The sequence below is a fragment of the Octopus sinensis genome, linkage group LG6 (genome assembly GCF_006345805.1).
Source record: "Octopus sinensis linkage group LG6, ASM634580v1, whole genome shotgun sequence".
In the NCBI taxonomy this organism is placed as follows: domain Eukaryota; kingdom Metazoa; phylum Mollusca; class Cephalopoda; order Octopoda; family Octopodidae; genus Octopus; species Octopus sinensis.
Window position 1 is genome coordinate 52,099,176 of NC_043002.1, and position 13,846 is coordinate 52,113,021.

Consider the following 13,846-nt stretch of genomic DNA (forward strand, 5'->3'; position numbering starts at 1 on the left):
TATACACAAATGTATATATATATATATATACATGACTACAGTAAATGCTTGTTAAACATGAAACTATTCAAAGTGTTGATCTCTGTGGAAGAGGTTGAGCCAGGAAGACATGGGATGAAGTGGTGAAGCATGATTGTCAAATGCTGCATCTCAGATCGAGACATTCACTGTGCTTGAGAAAACTTGTCATGGCCAGTGCCAGTGACATGTAAAAGGCACCCGTTACACTGTGGAGTGGTTGGAGTTAGGAAGGGCACCCAGCTGTAAGCCAAATCAGACCGGAACCTGGTAAAGTTTTCTAGTTTTGGTCAAACTGTCTAATCAAGGTGTTCTCAACCATTTTTTACCTATGGACTCTTGATACCTATTTTATTTGAGTGGACCCCCTTAACCATTCAATGTTTAAAAAATCCTATTGTATTTTTATAATTAAATATTAGGATTCTATAAAAATTGCTTAAATATTTTATGTATTCTGGACATATAACCAATTTATTGTGCTAACTTTACTAATTTGAAGCACAATATTTTCCATGGACCCTGAAAAATTACTGTGGACCCTCGATTTACTATATTACATCCATGGACTGCACCAAATCTTATATAGACCCTGGTCTAACCCGAGCCACCATGGAAAGCGTATTCTAAATGATGATGTGTATGGGTTTTAACTGAGTCTTTGATTAAGGTAACACTTGGTATATCACTAACATTATAGTGAGGTGTAACTTAACATTGCATATTGTTTTCTACTCTAGGCACAAGGTCTGAAATTTTTGAGGAGGGGGCCCAGTCGATTAGATCAACCATAGTACACAACTGGTACCTAATTTGTTGACCTTGGCGGAATTTGAAGACAGACGAAATACCACAAAGCATTTTGCCCAGTGTGCTAATGTTTCTGCCAGCTTGCTGCCTTAACATTCTTTTCTACTCTAGGAACAAAGCCTGAAATTTTTTTTTGGGGGCCGGGGCAGCTGATTGGATTGATCTCAGTACATGACTGGTACTTAATTTATTGACCCTGAAAGGATGAAAGGCAAAGTCAACCTTGGCGGAATTTGAACTCAGAGTGTAAAGACAGGTGAAATACTACAAAGCATTATTTTGCCAGCTTGCTGCCTTCTTAACTTTGTATATTGACAAAACAATGGTTTTGACTTGCCATCTTAAACCTAAATGGTAACAATACTTTAAAACGATTGAACGGTTTTTGTCATGTTACAAGTTAAATACATATATCATTGAAGAAAGAAATGGTTTCTCTTTATTTGAAACTCAGATGGGGTTGTGTTTACACTTAGCTTACTTTGACAAATTGATAAGTTATTGGATGGACAAAATACATCTGATCAATGATTATTTTACTATACTATTGATGTGTTAAAAACTAGAAGAGAAATCAAGAAGCTCAATGAACCAGAACTTTCAAGGATATGTGAACCAGACCATGCAACAGTTTTTGCTACCTAACTATACACTGCACTTGATCAGTGACTATACAAGAATATAAGTTATTGATTGTTTATTTAATCAGTTAACATTGCAAAGATTAATCTGTTTCTTTCATGCAGTTCACCATGGTTACTCATCAGCAGCTGTAAACTTGACAAGTTCTCTTAATTTACAGTTATTTTATTCAGCCAGAGTCAAGTAAAAGTCCACACTCCGAATTCTTAAAAAGTTTACCCATAGAAATAACTTAAAATGGTGGTTCCAGATTTTGCTTTATTTTATTTTATCTTTTGTTAGCTTTAAAGCCATGCCATTTATTCTGTAAAGAACTTTGTTCAGAATGTCAGTTTGCAAGGATACAGTAATGTTCTGCTCTCAACCACTGACCTGTTCTCCCATTGTAGTGCGTTTGGGTCTAAGTGTATTTATATTTCTAGATGTAAGCAAGTTGTGCAGAGGCAGATGTGTAATTTAGTTATTGAATTTATTTTCCTCTGTTCCTTATGTTTGACTTCGGAACAATGTACATTTCTGTACAAAATTGCAAACAGTTGATATTTTAAATCTAAATCTTTTTTAACTTAGATAAATATCTTAAATTGTGCAAACTACACTATTTTGAGAGGATGTTATTTACTGAAACAGAATCTGCATAAAGTTTTTATTTATCTATCTTAAACTTGGTTTTAAAGACAAAAAGTAATAAGTCAAGGTAAAGTTTAAATAATTTGAAGGAAAATAATGTTTTGCAAAATTTATTTGTGGTTTATTAGATATTAGTTACAGAAAGAATACTAGTATGGATGTAAGATGAAAATTTTACATCTTAAATCTTAAAAGTTCTTTTGATGGCAAGAAATTATTCTAGGTAGTAGCAGAAGCATTGATTAGCCTCAGATGATGGAATGATAAAAAAACTCAGTATTGCAGAAGTATCAAAACTTGAATCATGAGAAGCAGCAATAAAGTCTTACAGAAGCATTTTACTTTTTATAGTGGGGTTACACACACACAAATACCTATTGTACAGTTGGTGCTAAGAATGGCATTCAATTGAAGATGCATTTATGTAAACCTCTATTCTAAACCTATTGCAGCTTAACTCTTCATATAGCAACTGCTACAGTCATCTTTCTCATAACATGGTATTAGTCAATGGATTTATTCAGTTTCTACATTGGTCCTATTTCCTTTGATGTTCAGCCTATGACACATTTTCATCGTACATTACGTAAACCAAAGGCACATGAGGTGTGGGTCACAGGCAGAGTAAACAGACATATACAGCAGGTGCATGAAGCAAAAGCTCACAAATAATAGATTCTGTCAAATTATGAGAAAGTTCTTGAGAAGTTAATAGCTTTTACTACTTAACTGATCAGCAGTTGTGGCTGTAGGACAGGTCGTTAATGTACAGGAAGCTGTTACCTCTGTTTTGTTAGAAATAACTTCTCACTCAGTGACGGACAGGTTGTACATAGATGATTTGCTGAATATTTTGTAACAGCTGGAAAGAAATGAAGTAAGTGTGTTCCAGTGATTGTATAATGTTAGTGTGAATGAGTAACAGTACAAATAAGTTGAGAGACAACCTGGATGTCGTGAAATGTGCTCAAAAGAGAAGACTGCACTGATATGGGTAAGTGATTTGTAAGATGGATGCAGCTGTGCACAGAAGTACTCTGTGAATGGAACTTGTGGAAGAAGGCGACGGAAAAGCAAATCAGTGAAGACTGACCTCAAGATGTTGCAGCTTATGGAAGTGACAAAAGAACCAGGTTGATAGAAGACTTGAACACCTGAGTAAGCATGGTGAATTGAATATTGAAAATTGTGTAAGTGATGAAGACATGCATAAGTATTATCAATAGTGTGAAGGCACATGACTCAGTGGTTAGAGCATTGGGCTCAATCATGAGGTAGTGAGTTCAATTCCTGCACCAGATGGTGTGTTGTGTTCTTGAGCAAGACATTTTATTTTATGTTGCTCCAGTTCATTCAGCAGTAGCAGTGGAGGCACAATGGTTAGGGCAGCGAACTTGTGGTTTCAATTCCCAGACCGGGTGTTGTGTGTGTTTATTGAACGAAAACACATAAAAGCTCCACAAGGTTCTGGCAGGGGGTGGTAGCGACTCCTGTTGTACTCTTTCGCCCCAACTTTCTCTCACTGTTTCTTGTCCCCGACTTCCTATGCAACCGCTGAGCCTGGATGCACATTCATCCATCCGTCAATGCTCTCGGTGTTGGGGGTTGACCTGCTTTCTCTTCTGCGGGTCTTACGAATAGCAAAGGACCACGTTTCAGACTTCTCCAGGACGAAGACTTCTTTGCTCAACAAACAAACAAACAAGCAGCAGAAATGAGTTCTGACATCACTTGCCTTTCCCTTGGATAACAGCAATGGCATGGAGATGGAAGACTGGTATGCATGGGTGACTGCTGGTTTTCCTTGCACAACTTTTGCCTCGGAGGGGAATTTTCTAGAGGCAATCCCATGATCAAACATGACTGAAGGGGGTCTTTACCCTTATCTATCGTCAAGTTTATAACTACTGCTTTCCTTGTATCTTCGACACCCTCTCATCTCCCTGTCACTGCTTTCCATGTCTCATATCTATTAATTGCGCTTTTCATACAACAATGAATGGTATGAGACCTAGGTCTGTAACGAATTCTAGGATTTGTCTGGTCAGGGCTTAACTGGTTTTCATAACCTGTACATGACTGATAATAGCAAGATTCCCCTCTGAATGGGATGCCAATCCATCACAGAGTAAACTCCCAGCTATTGCTAGAATTCATTTACAGCTGAGTGGACTGGGGCAATGGGAAATAGAAAGAAATCAAAGTGTTTTGCTTAAGAATGCTGTGCACCAACTTGTTTGGAAATTGAAACCATGATTATATGATTGTGAGTGCAACACTGTAACCACTAGGCCACAAGTCTTCATAGTATGAAACTTTCCTATTTTCAATCTCCTCATTCAATACATCTCAACCTTCATCCTTTCTCTACTCCCAGTCATCATTTTACCCTCAGGTCATTTACTGTCCTCTATCTCCCTTATCATTGTATTCCTCTATTATTATCTACCACTTTCTCACCTTCACCCTACTCATTTCTGTTTCTATCATCATACTTTTGCTCCTTTCACCCATCTATCCTCATTCTTTTCTCATATTCATCTTTATCTCACTGATTTGAGCAGTAGTACATGTTTTAGAATAGTGAATATCCTTTATTCTTACAGTGTGCAAGGCAATCCCTCATGCCACTTGTACACCATGAAGTGGTCAGTGAATGAGCAGATGAAGTGTAGAATTGAGAGGCCTTAACCATTTAGCATTTAAACTGGCCAGATCTGGCCTCTCACACCTGTCCTGCAATATCGTTCAAAGATAAACAGATACATCATTGAAAATTCAAAGCTGTGAGATAATGCATAATCAATTCAAAACAATGTGAATAAATAAACAATACATTTGACAATAATCTGAATGCTAAAGGGTTAAATGTCTTGTTGAGAACATGGCAACATGACATATTTCTAGTGCTGGTTCCACAATGCATTCTGTAATGCAGATGGTGATAAGAAGGGTACCCAACTGTAGAAACCAAACCAAAAATGTATCAGTGGGGCAGTGGCCCTTGATAACAACTCCAAGCATGACAGCCTGTCCATCCTGCTCTCAAATCAAGGAAAGTGGATGTAAAATGATGATGACACCTCATTTTCACTAGAAAATTTTTTTTTGACTATTCAGATCAGATCATTATCGTCATCATCGCCATCATCATCATTTAACGTCTGTTGTCCATGGTGACATGGGTTGGACAGTTTGACCAGAGGTGGTGGGCTGGGTAGCTGCACCAGATTCCAGGCTGACTTAGCATGGTTTCTACAGCTGGATGCCCTTTCTAATGCCAACCACTGAGTGTACTTGGTGCTTTTACATGACACCATGCTGGCAGTGCACCAGTGGTTTCTAAATTTGTTTTATTCAATGTTCCTATGAAAGTAAATATTTTGCAACTCTGTGCATAAAATCAAAATTTGCATCAGAAAAGTTAATATTGGGTTGCCCAGAAAATTCGTGCTGATTTTTAAAGGAAAGAAAAAGGTCAATAAATACTTGCCATTACATTTTTAATCAACCAAATATGAACCATTTTGTTGCACAATGTGTTTCCATCTTTCCTTTAACTTGAAAATACCCTCTTCCCAGAATTGAGGTGGTTTTATGGCAAAGAATTCATCAAGGTATCTTTTTATGTCATCCAAGGAATTGAAATTTTTACCATTAAGACTATTCTGCAGAGACCTGAATAAGTGGAAATCCGAAGGAGTAATATCTGGTAAATATGGAGGATGGGGTAACACATCCCAGCCGAGCTGCAGTAATTTTTGTCTGGTTCCCAAAACATCAAGTGCCAAAAATGAACTTTCTTATCTTCCATTTTAAAGGGCTACAGAATTAACACAGGTTATAAGAACATAAACCTTCTTCCATGAAAAGATAGCTTAAACTGTGCTCTAAATGGAGGTGTAGTCAAATCCTATTTTATGGAGTCAACCATGTCCTAAAATAAGTCGAAAGGTAAGCTACTATAAATTGGCACAAACTTTCTGGACAACCCAATATTTTGCCTAAAATATAGATTATTTAAACTATCCAAGACTTATCAGGTAGCTATCTGAAGAGCAAAGAATACTTTACTACACTACTCTCTGTTTCTCACTCTCCTTCTTTCTCATATACACAATAGGCGCAGGAGTGGCTGTGTGGTAAGTAGCTTGCTTACCAACCACATGGTTCTGGGTTCAGTCCCACTGTGTGGCACCTTGGGAAAGTGTCTTCTACTAGAGCCTTGGGCCGACCAAAGCCTTGTGAGTGGATTTGATAGATGGAAACTGAAAGAAGCCCGTTGTAGGTATATATATATATGTATGTGTGTGTATATGTTTGTGTGTCTGTGTTTGTCCTCCCAACATGGCTTGACAAATGATGCTTGTGTGTTTATGTCCCTGTTACTTAGCAGTTCGGCAAAAGAGACCGATAGAATAAGTACTAGGTTTACAAAGAATAAGTCCTGGGGTCAATTTGCTTGACTAAAGGTGGTGTTCCAGCATGACTGCAGACAAATGACTGAAACAAGTAAAAGTGTATAATAATAATAATGAAATTATTGTATACAGTGCTCAGGTGCACCACAACTTGTCAGAAAGTGCATATAAAGTACATGCAGTAATGTAGAAATGTCTGGAAAGCGAACAATGTATGAGTCAGATACATGCTTGTGTGTGTATGGAGGGGAGAAAATCAAGTGTAGTGTTCGCAAATCTCAGGAAGCATGGAAGTTTTGAAGGATGCAGTGTTCCAACAACTAACAACTGATGCCGGCAGTTTGTTCCATGCTTCAGCAACTCTCAGCATGAAAAAATGTTTCCTGATGTCATGGGAGCTGTGCTGTTTTCTTACTTTGTAAATATGTCCACGGGTGTTAGATGGGTGGAGTTTGAAAAGGTGCTCAGAGTTATTGTTTGTACGATGGTTGATAATTTTATGGGTGTCTGCCAAGTCAGTTGCCAGACGTCGAAGTTTCAATGTGTCCATGCCCAGGGAAGTAAGGCATTCAGGATATGGCAAATGCCTGATGGAGGGTATTCTTTTGGTTGCACGTCGCTGAACAGCTTCCAGACGATTGATATCCTGGGCAAGATAGGGGTTCCAGGCCGGTGATGCAAATTCAAGGTGAGGTCTTACCATAGCTATATAAAGCTGCAGATAGATAGCCGGAGAGTGGCTCACAAAGGATTTGGTGAGTGATGCCAAGACACCCTCAGCCTTCTTGACAATTTTAGCGATGTGTTTTGTCCAACGCAAATCACTGTCGACAATAACACCCAGGTCATATTCACATGAAGACTTTTTGAGACTAGTGTTGTGGAGGGAGTAGGTGGACGCTAGGTTTCTCCTCCCAAAATGCATGGTGGTACATTTGTCCACAGCCAGCTTGAATTGCCAGTCCATGATCCACTGCTGCATTGTGTCCAGGTCTGCTTGCAATAGAGATCCATATATATATATATGATGGACTCTTCTGTTGAAGAAGATGTATGAGTGTTCAGCTTTTGCTGAGTAACCTTCTTGAATGATTTGTTTATAGTGATCAAATTACATACTGTACGCTAGCTAACTCCCTCCATCAAATAAACATTGCTTGAACAGGTGCACTGTGTTTTATATGTCAAGTGTCAAAATGATCACAAAGACTAACTCTAGGCTGACTATGTGAGTGGATTTGGGAGACAAAAACTGAAAGAAGCCCATTGTATATATATATACAGTTGCGGCCAAAATGTTCAGAACAGCTTTGTTTTCGCCAGAAAAGTAGTTATAAGTTTTTATCAAAGTTGTTTTATATTCTATAATTTTCACAGACAATAAATACAATATTAATTGTTATTGTCTGAGATTTTAGTGTAATTTGAGAGGATAATACAAAAGTTATGGATGATTTAGTGATTCACTGCAAAACCCATGGCGGCCAGAATGATCAGAACGGTTGCTTTTACTCCGTGTTTTAGTATATTTAACCGACGAACTCTAATGTTTTGAATTTGTTTATGTGATGGTTCATTTACTAAACATTAGTAAGAATATCTGCAGTGTACTTTGTTATTATAATGCCACTTACTACGTTACCAATTCGTCAGCAGATTATTAAGCTTCGAAAGAAGGATAATTTAAGTATTGGGTCTATTGCAAAGATTGTTAACAAGTCAAAAAGTGTTGTTCACGGTATTCTTAAGGTCTTCGATGATTGTGGTTCGTGTGAAGCAAGAAAGTCTACAGGTAGGCCAAGAAAAACGACCAAGAGAGAAGATCATGCTATGGTAAAGTTGGTTAAAAAGGACAGATTTAAAACTGCTGCTGCTGTTTCTCGGGAAATGAGCATTGTACTGAAGAAAACTTTATCTCGAAAAACTGTGTCTCGTCGTTTAGTTGAACATAACCTACAAGCAAGAGCACCTGCAATGAAGCCACTGATCAGCTCCAAAAATAAAAAGTGTCATCTTACCTTTGCAACCGAACATGTGTTGTGGTCTCGAGAAAAATGGCAAACGGTGCATTTCAGTGATGAATCTAAGTTTATGTTATTTGGCTCAGATGGGAAAATGTACGTTCTTTGAAAAGTAGGTGAAAAATTGTCGCCTAAATGCCTTAAGACTAGTGTTAAATTCAGTGGAGGAAGTGTCATGGTTTGGGGGATGATATCTGGAGATGGTGTGGGCTCTTTGGTGCGATTACAGGGAAAGTTAAATGCAGGAGTTTATAAACAACTTGTAAAAGATCATGTCTTGCCTGTGCTGAGAAATTCAACTAAGCGACCACCCATATTCATGCAGGACAATGCCCCATGTCACAAGGCTAAGGTGGTCATGAACTTCCTCAAGGCTGAAAAGGTTATTATTATGGATTGGCCTGCTCAAAGCCCAGATCTCAATCCTATTGAAAATGTGTGGAATATTCTAGGAGAACGTTCGAAAGCCAGAAATCCCAAAACAACCGAGCAATTATGGAATGCCCTTCAGGAAGAATGGAATAAGATCACCTAGCAAGAAATTGAAAATTTAATTTCCTCATGCAGTCGAAGATGTCAAAGTGTGATTGAAGCTAAAGGGCTTCACACTAAATATTAAATAATTCCAGTATTCTCTGTCATTTTTGATTAATTTGTTATTTTTTCAACCGTTCTGATCATTTTGGCCGCCATGGGTTTTGCAGTAAATCACTAAATCATCCTTATGTATTATCCTCTCAAATTACACCAAAATCTCAGACAGTAACAATTAATACTGTATTTATTGTCTGTGAAAATGATAGAACATAAAACAACTTTGATAAAAACTTATACCTACTTTTCTGGCGAAAACAATGCCGTTCTGAACATTTTGGCTGCAACTGTATATATAGCTATGTGTGCTTTTGAATTTGTGTTTTCCCCATTGCTTGACAGTAGGTGTTGGTTTGTGTATGTTCCTCTAACTTAGCAGTTCAGCAAATATAACAAACAGAATAAGTACCAGGCTTTGATAAAAAAAAAAGTATTGGGGTTGATTTGTTTGACTAAACCCATCTAGGCAGTGCCCCAGCATGGCCACACTCCAGTGACTGAAACAAATGAAAGATAAAAAAAAGCATACATACGTATATTCTACAGGAAACAAAAGAATCCTCAAACTCAGGATAGCTGTGAAGATAGCTTTGAAAATTGGATAAATACCCTTTAGAAGACGAGAAAGTGGCCAGTATGCCCCTACCAAGAATGAAAGCTTGTACCTTTCAAATTCCAGCTGAGTGCTTTGTATTATTAAGTTAATAGGCATTGACAAAATGCTTTTTGGTTTGATATTATATATACATATATATATATATATAATAGCACATACTGTAAAGTGGTTGGCATTAGAAACCTAGCCAAATCAGACTGAAGCTTGGTGCAGCTCTCTAGCATGACAGCTCTGTTCAAACTGTCCAACCCATGCTAGCATGGAAAACGGACATTAGAGGATGATGACGATGATGTATATACATTCATAGGCATGACTCTATGGTAAGAAGGTTGCTCCCCAACCATATGGTTCTGGGCTCAGTCCCACTGTGTAGCACCTTGGACAAGTGTCTTCTGCTATAGCCTCGGGCAGACCAAAGCCTTGTGAGTTCTTTTGGTAGATGGCATCAGAAAGAAGCCTGTCGTATATATGTATATGTTTATGTGTGTGTGTCTTTGTGTCCTCCACCATTGCTTGACAACCGATGTTGGTGTGTTTACATCTCCCTGACTTAGCGGTTTGGCAAAAGAGACCAATAGAATAAGTACTAGCCTTACAAAGAATAAGTCCTTTGGGTCGATTTGTTTGACTAAAGGCAGTGCTCCAGCATGGCTGCAGTCAAACAAATAAAAGAATACACACACACACACACATATTGATAGAAATGGTAAGACCACAAAAGAATGAAAGAGACCTCGATATTATGTAAATAGACGAAGCCATGATAAAACTCTGAGTTTCGGATGTCGGGCGGAAACCCACGCCGGCATCTCTTCAGTTATCGGGCCATCGAAAAATATGCTATGAAAATGACTGTTAAACAAAGGGAAATTACTGTGTGATTGACCGTTATTAAGACAAAAGAGCTATTTGAATGACCGCTAAGTAAGGGGAGGGAGTAAAGGTAAGGGAGTAAAAATGTTCGTAGTAATCGCGTAAGTACACATGTCCATATATACACATGTGTATGTATGGGCATGTTTTGTGAAAGAAAGATTAGATGTAGTGATTTATGCAAGGCCTGGCATGTTGGAAACAACAAGGGTGATGAGAGAAGAGGAAGCAGGTAGAATGAGAGTGATTTTTCTGAGAAGCAGAGTCCTTTATGATAGTGGTATAAAAAAGTTGAGAGAGGAAGCCAGAGGCTGGAGTATATTTCAGAGTGATTATGCCAATCAGTCTAGTGGGTCATTTCTCGATGCAGTTTTGGATGTCAATCGTTGTGTACAGGAGCAGGGACATGATGGTGTAATATGACTTTTGGTTGTTGAGCTCACAGAAGGGATGACGAGTGAGACCAAGACTTACTGTGCTTGAGAGGACATGTCAAAGTGAAACTGTGGTCATGGCTAGTGCTGGTAAAAGGCACCGGTGTTGGTGACACGTAAAATGTACCTATGTCAGTGATATTTAAAAGACACCCAGTGCACTCTGTGGAGTGGTTGGCATTAGGAAGGGCATCTAGCCATAGAAATCAACCCAAAACAGAATAGTGCCTGGTGTAGCTCTCCAGGAAAACTGTCTAACTCATGCCAGTATGGAATGATGATGATGATAAGGATGATGGTATGCATCTGTCGTAGGTATGACATTAGACTGCATTTGGTGGTGAGAGTTTAGTTTGGGAGTTCCAGTGTTGTGGGGAATGTGGAATCATCCCTTAATTACCATTACTCTCTAATTTATTCTGAGCCGGAATGGTAGTACCTATAAGTGTCCCATCTATGGGTTAAATAGATTTCTCAGGCGTAGCAGAAGCTCTTGCTATTTTCGACAAAGTTGTGAGGAAGGTAGTTCTGACATAAAATTTGCAGTCAAAATAGTACCAGTCTTCTTGCAATACTTGTCACTGGAACCGAATACAGCGACCAAGAGAATGACAAAAGTGGCAAAAGTGTTGTACAAGCTTTTGTCACTTAAATCTAGTGATGTACAGATGCTTCACTATCATTTCCTTTCTTGGTACGCTTTGTATTTTACAAAGTACTTCGGCAATGTATATATCCATGCAACTGCAATGATGAAAGTAAATCACAACAATCAAGCTGAATACAAGACGGCTGTCATCTGATAAAATGAAGTAGTCATCGTTACATACATACATACATACATACATACATACATACATACATACATACATACAATGCATACATACATACATACATACATGCATGCATACATACATACATACTACATACATACATACATACATACATACATACATACATACATACATACATATCACATTTATATAATATTATCACAGATAATATTCTATTAGTAGTTATGAATAAAGTATAAACATATTGAATAAATATCTACTAAAACTGTTAAAAGCCAACACTATCTGAAGGCTTCTCTTTGGTAGGAAATTGTAAGTCATGGTCATGGAAAAGTAGACATGGGTGTGTTGTTAAGAAGCACTTTTCAACCACATGGTTTCAGGTTCAATTCCACTGAGCAGTATTTTGGGGAAGTCTTCTATTGCTCTGGGCTGACCAATACCTTATCAGTGAACTTGGTAGATGGAAACCTGTTATGTATATATATATATATATATATAATGAGTTTAAAGGGATATATTATTCTGGCGGTTACCGCGTTTCCTCTTAAGTTGATTTCAGATGCTGGCTAACCGCAATAGTCCTTAAATCTTGGATGTAAGGCTAAATATGTAGTTTACAGGTGAATGTTACCTCAGGAGACAAAGAGTATTTCTGTATAGGTACTAGTTCACATTTTATCAAAAAAAGAATAACTAACCATGAAAATCTTTTAGATATAGGTACAAAAAGATAACACAAGCCTAAGTAAGTTAATTTGGTTGCTGAAAGACAGCAGCAAAATATATTCGATAAGCTGGGATATTAGTAAAGCTAAACCTTATAGAATAGGAGGTAAGAGGGGTAACTTTTGCGTAGAAGAAATGTACCAAATTTTCACTTCTAAATTTAATCTAATAAACGCATGGAAAGAACGTGTTCTAAGATGCCTTGATACAAGAAAATTTACATTTAAACAATTTAAATAAACACATTACATTATTACATCTATATATATAAAAGTGAAGTTGTGTGAGTGTCTGTCTCCTACGATTTAGATTCCTAACTACTCCCACATTTTGCGGTGCAGTTTAACCAAAACCGGGTATCTTATAGTCGTGATTCATATCGAGCCCTTCTGGGTATTAGCGCGCGTCTACGATGAGTCTACGATTTAAAAAATAATTTACCAAAATTTTTTTCCATTTTAAAGCATATTTTTTTGGGTTCTTCCAATTTTTTCGTGTGTCGATGGCGGCGGAGTTGGCGTCCATGCTCACACCTGCACCTGTGTTGCTTCTCCCCCTTCTTCCCTCCCTCGTGAAGCTGTGGGGAAGGGAGTGTAAGGAAATCAACGTCGTAAAGCGTTGTCAAGGAGACCAGCGTTCTTTTAGAACAACGACTTCATGGCTTGAAGACACCAAAACAGAAATGGCTAAGAAAGCCCGAAAACAAATTCTACAAAATCGGGAAACACGCCACACAGGGAAGGTTTCCCGTGCAAAGAATTTGCACAACCGAATGTTTTAGTTGTTGCACAACTTTTACTTAAAAAATATTATCCAAACACAAACTTTTGAAGGCAATATTGTATGGCGATGGTACTTGTGAAATATGGTAATGGATTTAGTAGCCAAAAGGAGAGAGCAGAGACATAGTATGGTGGTGGTGGAGGCGGTGGTAGTGGCAGCGGTGGTGCTGGAGGTCGTGGTCGTGGTGGTCGTCGTGTTTGTGGTGGTGGTGGTGGTGTTGTTGTTGTTGTTGTTGTTGTTGTTGTTGTTGTTGTTGTTGTTGTTGGTGGTGGTGGTGGTGGTGGTGGTGGTGTTGTTGTTGTTGGTGGTAGTGGTCGTGGTGGTGGGGGTGGTGGTGATGGCGATGGTGGTGGTGATGGTCATGGGCGTAGTGGTGGTGGTGGTGATGGTGGTAGTGGTGATGGTGTTGGTCGTGGTGGTGGTGGTGGCTGAAGCTGTCGTCTGGGTTCTTCCAATTTTTTCGTGTGTCGGTGGCGGC

At 38.4% G+C, this 13,846-nt stretch overlaps 1 long non-coding RNA gene across 1 annotated transcript; it reads left to right on the forward strand.

The window, feature by feature from the left end:
• Positions 1-11,702, forward strand: LOC118763916. The gene is made up of 3 exons (XR_004999678.1): positions 1-11; positions 8,705-8,712; positions 11,585-11,702. It is a non-coding gene; the product is annotated as an uncharacterized LOC118763916 (long non-coding RNA).
• Positions 11,703-13,846: the final 2,144 nt, after the last annotated feature.